The sequence below is a fragment of the Odontomachus brunneus genome, unplaced genomic scaffold (genome assembly GCF_010583005.1).
Source record: "Odontomachus brunneus isolate Ranch 3 - 2012 unplaced genomic scaffold, Obru_v1 Obru_scaffold_062, whole genome shotgun sequence".
NCBI classification, from domain to species: domain Eukaryota; kingdom Metazoa; phylum Arthropoda; class Insecta; order Hymenoptera; family Formicidae; genus Odontomachus; species Odontomachus brunneus.
The window spans coordinates 1,047,877-1,055,152 of NW_022639512.1; the positions used below are offsets into that span (position 1 = coordinate 1,047,877).

The 7,276-nt window shown below is 33.9% G+C and overlaps 1 protein-coding gene across 1 annotated transcript in view; it reads right to left on the reverse strand.

Moving 5' to 3' along the window:
- Positions 1-6,470: 6,470 nt before the first annotated feature.
- LOC116846220 (vacuolar protein-sorting-associated protein 36) overlaps positions 6,471-7,276 on the reverse strand; it is a 3,407-nt gene continuing 2,601 nt past the window's right edge. Inside the window, exon 7 of the transcript XR_004378439.1 lies at positions 6,471-6,688. The gene's annotated coding sequence lies outside the window, so the exon portion shown is untranslated. The remainder of the gene's footprint in view (positions 6,689-7,276) is intronic.

Below are 7,276 nucleotides of genomic sequence, written 5' to 3' on the forward strand. Positions count from 1 at the left end.
AAGTACCACTTTTGAACCGATCATATGGAATTTTGTGTCACACGCCCGCGGCGTGTTCTTCGGTGTATCTGTCGTCGGGAAGGATACGCGTATGTTATATAATCCACTTAAAGTAAGATACAGTCCCTCGCGGAGATGCGCGTCGTAAACATTTATCTATTCAATCTAATATTAACGATCGTTCGGACCACCATGTGGCGATACGCGCTGTTCGTACGTGACGGAGGCGTCAAAGTAGCGACTCGAGATCGTACCGCGTACCGCACAGCTAAATCTCACAGTATCGAATATTAGTAATCCCGATCATTCGATTCATCGATGCCAGTAGCGTCGATCTCATCATTCAAGCACACGAATAGGCTCTAAAAAATTATCCGCGCCGTCGTTTCAATCGTGAGTTTGGTGAAAGGGCAAGTCTCGAGTGAATTTTGCATTCGGGTCTTTGCTCAAGACTCTAACGTATTCACGCCATTGTCCAGCGACAATGAAATCTTCCTCGTAAACAGATAGGTAGATTTATCTATCTGGAAATACTTAACGCAATCGACTGAAATGCAAAAGTTTACAGCAATGTGTTCCGTACAATCATGTTACATATCTCTCCCTGAACAATTGAGTATTTGAAGCAATTAATTTTGTCTTGGGTCTTTTTTCAGAGATATTCTTTTTTAGCTGTAACTTTTTCCCTTGAGAATCGGATGTACTCTCTTCGATCTTTGATTGTGCGTTTCATCGTTATTTAAGTATAGAGTAAATAGAGATGTAGAAACTTCGTGTGCGTTTATCAGGCCCAAGACAATGCAGAAGGGAGAGGAAGGGAGGAAGAGTGATAATGAAAGCGACAGTGGAAGTGAAAGTAAGAGCGGGTGCGAGAATATAAGACGTACTTGTAAAGTTTCCGCGAAAGTTCGTGATTCGTCATATGAATGTTAAAGATTAATGCATCTTCCATCGACATCATTACGACCTCGTCGCACTCGCGTCACCGTTCGTTGGTAATTATTGACATAACGAAGTTTTGACAAGTAAAAAGCACAACTCGACGAGAGCTTGCGAAAGTGAGAGGGGAACTTCGCAAAACTGTGTAATTTCTAACCCTATCGAAGTTCTGCGAAATGTGTAACGTTGTTGTATTCACTGTGGATATGTTGAGGCTTATACAGAGTTTATCACTGACGTTATCGCACGATCATACTGACCAGTTTTCCTCTGCACGAGCAGAAATGCGTACGCGATGATTCGTGTTCGGACTTCGAGCTAATTTCTTCAATCTTCCCCATTTAAATTGACGTCGTACTTTGCGATGTACTTGTTACGATTATATAGGGTGGGCCAAAATTGTGGAAACAGTCCAATATCTCGAAAGAAAAGCATATTTTAGGAAAATGTTTCAGACAAAAATTAAAGGGTTTCAGAAGATCTATTTAATGGCCAGTTTTGACTTTGAGTGGCGCTGCCAAGGTCAGGTCGAGGTCAACTTTGCTTTTTTAAATAGAAACATATAGTTTTTATTACGAAATTTTATTCTACATAAAGAAACAAACAACTTTTGTTTGAAATTATTTTTTCACCACCTCTATTTTCTAAGATATTTACGGAAATATCTACAAAATTATTGGTTTCAATAATTTTTTACTCGAATTTTATCAACTTCACCGAAAAATAGCAAGATAAAATTTGTTTATTTTTTTCTCATTGAGCTCTGAGAATTTTTTTCAGAATTTTATATAAACTTTTTAGTGCTTCAAGAAAATACAAAAAAATGCAACACTAAAAAGTTAATTAGTATAAAAAAGTTTTTCAAACAAAAGTTGTTTGTTTTTTTATGTAGAATCAAATTCCGTAATAAAAAATACATATTTCTATTTAAAAAAGCAAAGTTGACCCGGACTTGATCTTGGCGGCGCCATCCAAGGTCAAAACTGATACAGCCATTAAATAGATCTTTTGAAACCCTATAACTTTTGTCTGAAACATATTCCTAAAAAATGCTTTTTTTCGAGATTTTCGACTGTTTCCATAAATTTGGAAACTCTGTATGTTATCAATAGTAAAATTCTACCATTTTCGTTTATAATTACTCAATTGTTTATCACTGAGAAATTCTTCGTCGCAAATACTTAGACACGTTCGACTGATATCATGCGATTTGAAATTTATCGACGTACGTAAAACATGGAAAAATTAGAAGAAATTTATTTTTTCATGGATCTAATTCTAATAATGTATTACGATTTATTCTACGTTTAACGGTGAGATGATAACGCGCGACGAAGAATTGATCTTAAAGCAGTCTTAACAACACTCGATGGTATCGGAACTATTTTGAGACTGACAGTTTGCGATAGACACGACATGCAATTCTATTGCATTCGTAAAGGATAGAAGACACGATCTTATGTAATTGCCATAGCTCTCTAATACAATCGTTACGCGCTGATTTTTCGGGCAGTGTCTCGCCTTTCGAAAACCAAGGGTCACAAGTTTTGACTATCATTAGAGTTTAAACTAGATTAGACTTATAAGGAGAGAGTATCATGAATTAGAATGTAAGGGAAAAGCTCGGACGCGTTTCCATATAATTATCTCGTAAAGAGTCGCTGCTGTATAAATGTGACCCGACCTAGCGACGTGCGTGCCTATTCCTTCGCGATTTGCACTCCGAGGATTTGTTGAAGGATAAAACGTTCTTTCGTATTTGTTGCTTTTTCAGCAAGTTGTTGTTGAAGAGTTTAAATGTGCCGATTTTGCCGATTTTGCCTCAGACGAAAACCGAGAACGAACCGAGTCGGATACTGTCTTCTCAGTGAAGGAAACAGGCTAATCAAAAGAAATATCGATAAGTATTCATTCTGTGAACCTGAACTCTTCGTCACCGAATGAATCCCCTCTAACACGCCTATCGTTTCCTTTGTCGTATGGTGCGCGCGCGATCGGGGCCATCAGCGTATGAGATCACCGGATACACGGTTCCGACACTGTCGATCGATCCCGAGACGCTCGATCACTACCAAAAAAATAAATAAATAAATAAATAAAAAGATACAAGAAAGAAGGGAGAAAAAAAAAACGATCGTTAAGACTCGCACGAATTAGACACAGCCTTTTGGACCTCAACGCCTATTCTATATCTATATAACTTTTGTACCTCTTCATACACATACAAAAAATTCGCAACTCTAGTCTTTGTACACGCAGGTGTATGCGCGTGCACAAGCATATGTACATATATATATATATATATATATATATATATATATATATATATATATATATATATGTATATATACATATATACATTTATATATATATATATATACATACATACATACATACATACATACATACATACATACATACATACATACATACATACATACATACATACATACATACATACATATATTACGAGCAAAATTCTACGATCTATACTGTGTACTCTTCACATCTCACATCATGTATGGGAACCGAATATTCCACTTCATACTTATAAACTTATGCAGGTTTTTCTATCGCCAACTACTAATGGGACTAATATCGCTCACTTTCTCATTAACTTCATGAGTCTAACCATAAGATTTTGCGAATGATACTTATCTCTCTTCACTTTAATATACATGCATACATACATATATACATACATACATACATATGCGGGATATTCCATTTTTCTTCTAATAAATAAGTCGAATAACTCATAAAATAATATAAATACGGATAAGAAAAAATATTTCAAGTAAAAGTTACAATTGAAGTCAGGTTTCTTTTAAACAATCTCACAGCTTTTATTTGAAGCATTTTTTCCTTATCACTTTATTTAAAAATGATTCGACTGTCCGAATGAAAATGGGTTGTCCTGTATGTGCGCGTGCGTTGAGTGTGTGTGTGTGTGTGTGTGTGTGTATGCGCGTGCATATGTATATGTGTGTGATGTATTTCTTAATTGGTATTCATTAATTACATAGCGCTATTTCTTATTAAAAATCAAATTCAAAAGTCCAGAATTATTTTTCTTTTTTTATGATGCTTAATGAAATAGTAATATACACACAAGCGCGCGCGCGTACACACTCACACACATATATATACGTGAATATACATATACGTGGTGGCCCGTGAAAGAATAGCTTTGATACACAAAATTAAGTTGTAGAACGTACATTTTGGAGAAACACAGTGACGAATATATATCTAACGGTGATTTCTCGACTAAACAGAACAATTATGTTGCTGTGAAATAAGCATAAATTATGACCGGTTATATAAACCTGCAATTTTTTAAAAGGTCTTTTGTGCCAACATTCGGTTACTCGGTTTGATCTGGAATTTGAATCGACTAATTTATCAGTGTAAATATGGAACTTTTCATTATCAACAACTTATAATTGCATTTGCAATTACGTTTTTATCGCATGCCTCTCAAACTCAGTCAAGATAATTCATTCGAATTGACTCTGGTTTGCGCATAACACAAATTATAATTTGACGGGCTGTACCTAATAATGGAGCACTATACATAAGCGGTAGGTGGTACGCATTACGCGTATGCGTAATTTATACGCATAATATATACATACAAAGCAAGATAAATTAACATTTAACACTGTTGTATATCAGCACAAAACTAAACTTTTATTCTTAATACCTACGTGCGATTTGCGTCTATGCCGCATAGGCACATACTAGTACGTGTCTCTGCGTTTGACGTACACATAAACCGTCACAATAACTTCAACATCTCTAATAGCAAAATAGTAATTAGGATTTTTAAATCACTCGCAACACGTCAACATATGTATGCATCATTATTGTTGACTGTTTAAGGAGACGACAATGATATTTCAATTATTATATCCAAAAAATGACAAAAGGAAAAGTAATATTTAACGTATCTCTGTCGCTTCGTCAAATAATCGACAGTTGCGATGTCAAACATTCTAATCACTATTATACTGTTAGATATTAGAGCTATCGTGCCGATCTGTGTACGTGAGCGACGTGTACAGGGTATCGCGGGAAACGGTCGTGGAAGTAACGGTACGTAAAATAAGTTCGAGATATTTGCAAAATCCTCTACATGAATAAGGAACGCGATAGCCTGCTTTTCTGCTGATTGTAATATAAAGTTATCGTGCAAATAACACGAGAGTGCTCAAGTCACTGCTATTAATGCGCGCCGTTTTCCGGAATTCCCTTCATTATACTAAAGCTAAACCCAATATATATTATTACATGCGCAAAACAAGTTCAGGGGAAAAGGAATATGAGAGCTGTTTAATAGTTTGCGTCTTGTTTTTCAAGATTTAGTTTTGTCAGAGGCTAGCTGTAGTGATAAAAGAGAGTAAAAGGGAGAGAGAACGACAGGCGAAAGAATGAAAGGACAAGAAAGTCAGAGGGCTAGTTGCAGAATAAACAGAATACGACAAAAGGTAGAACAACGGAAAAGGAAAAGACAGAAAGAGTACGACGAGAAATTAAAAAATTGAATTAAAAAATACTCCAAGGGAAAGAAAAAGAATGAAAAAAAGAGAGAACCGAGCGATAATGACAATAATAGTGTAAAGTGATTTGTACCACAAATAACATCACTATGCGTATCAGTAAAAATTTTCTTTTTAATAGAGTTAACTAAGAAAATTACTTTTTTAAATAATTCGAGATACATTATTGCTGTGTAATATTAGCTATACGTTAGTAACTATAGCTTAATAAATAAATGATGGCAATATTATACGTCCATGAGTATCCATGAGTATTGATATACACATATATATTATATAATGAGCGATGATATATGTTTAATTATGAAATATGTGTATATATACATACATATGTATATATATTCTATAATTACGTATATCGTCGTTGTATCGATAATTTGTAATATTATATTTGTGGTACGAATCACGGCACATAGCCATTGTGTATGAGTGTACGTGTCACATACAAAATACTATAAAATTTAAATTATTTTATATTTTTGTTACGCCTCTCTGTGATATAATAAGGGCACATTCACCCCACCCTGTATATGTATGTGCGTTAATCTTCGTATCTCGTTGAGTAACTCGTAAAGTAAAACCATTTGAAGGATGAACCTTGCCAAGCCTTCTCTGTTATATTTCGAAATGCACTCGAGCGTACCTCCATTAACAATAACGTTAATGGAAAATTCGATTGTCATAAGATATTGCGCAATTGATACTCACACGATCGAGCAAGGTCGGTATTAAATCGTCGAAATTAAATAAAATGCGCACACAAGTATTGCGAGTAATTTGTGTATAATATATAGTAAATTACAGATAAATTATACGTCATTATTTTATCTCAAGTGATGTGTAATATATTTTCATTTGAACGTAAAAATAGTTGAATTTTTTGATGTATTAATTCATGTCTGTAAAATACAGCTATTAAGTGATCGGGTACGTTCAAGTTCGTGTTCGTGAAATATATAATACGTATCGTTACATATACGATATCTTGTACCATATTATATTAATTGTACGAATAACTTTAACACATGAACTTGTGGAAAATAACATAATTTATCGATGAATGACGGACGCGTTAATTGTGCAGCCGATACACATATGTTGTACAATGTCTGTCTGATACTGGGTGTATCTAAAATAGTGAAGAATTTGGTGGCATTTCCTTTGATCGATTTGGAGACCATTTTCCCCTGCATAAAAATGTTACATTATTAAGTTATTAATAATTAAATGTAATAGTAATATAGCAGTAATATAGTTACTAGTAATTAAAAGGATTTTAGATTAAGACCAAATTTTCATTAAAACAAATTGGTTAATCTGATCTTTCGCGGTCTATCTCACAAGTGTGCGAATGGATGAAAAATTTATTCTTCATTTAATTTCACATAGGCTTTATTTTAAAAGAATCCTTATTTGAAAGTTAATTTTATATATTTCGAGATATATTTCATGTAAAAAATTGAGGCAAAACAAGATGATATACTAGACGTTTGCTGAGGATAGATAGATTCCAAATTTGCCAAAGACCATGCCCGTACAAAACTTGGCTCACTATTTTAGGAAATAATTTTCCATCCTGTATATGTATACATATACATCAGATATCATATATGTTGAACATTATTAACTAGAGTTATTTGTACGATTTTAAAACTTATACATACACCACAAACGTCATATATACTTTAATATTATAATTTGGAATTTACTTGTATGATTTTCGATTTTATATATATATATATATATATATATATATATATATATATATATATATA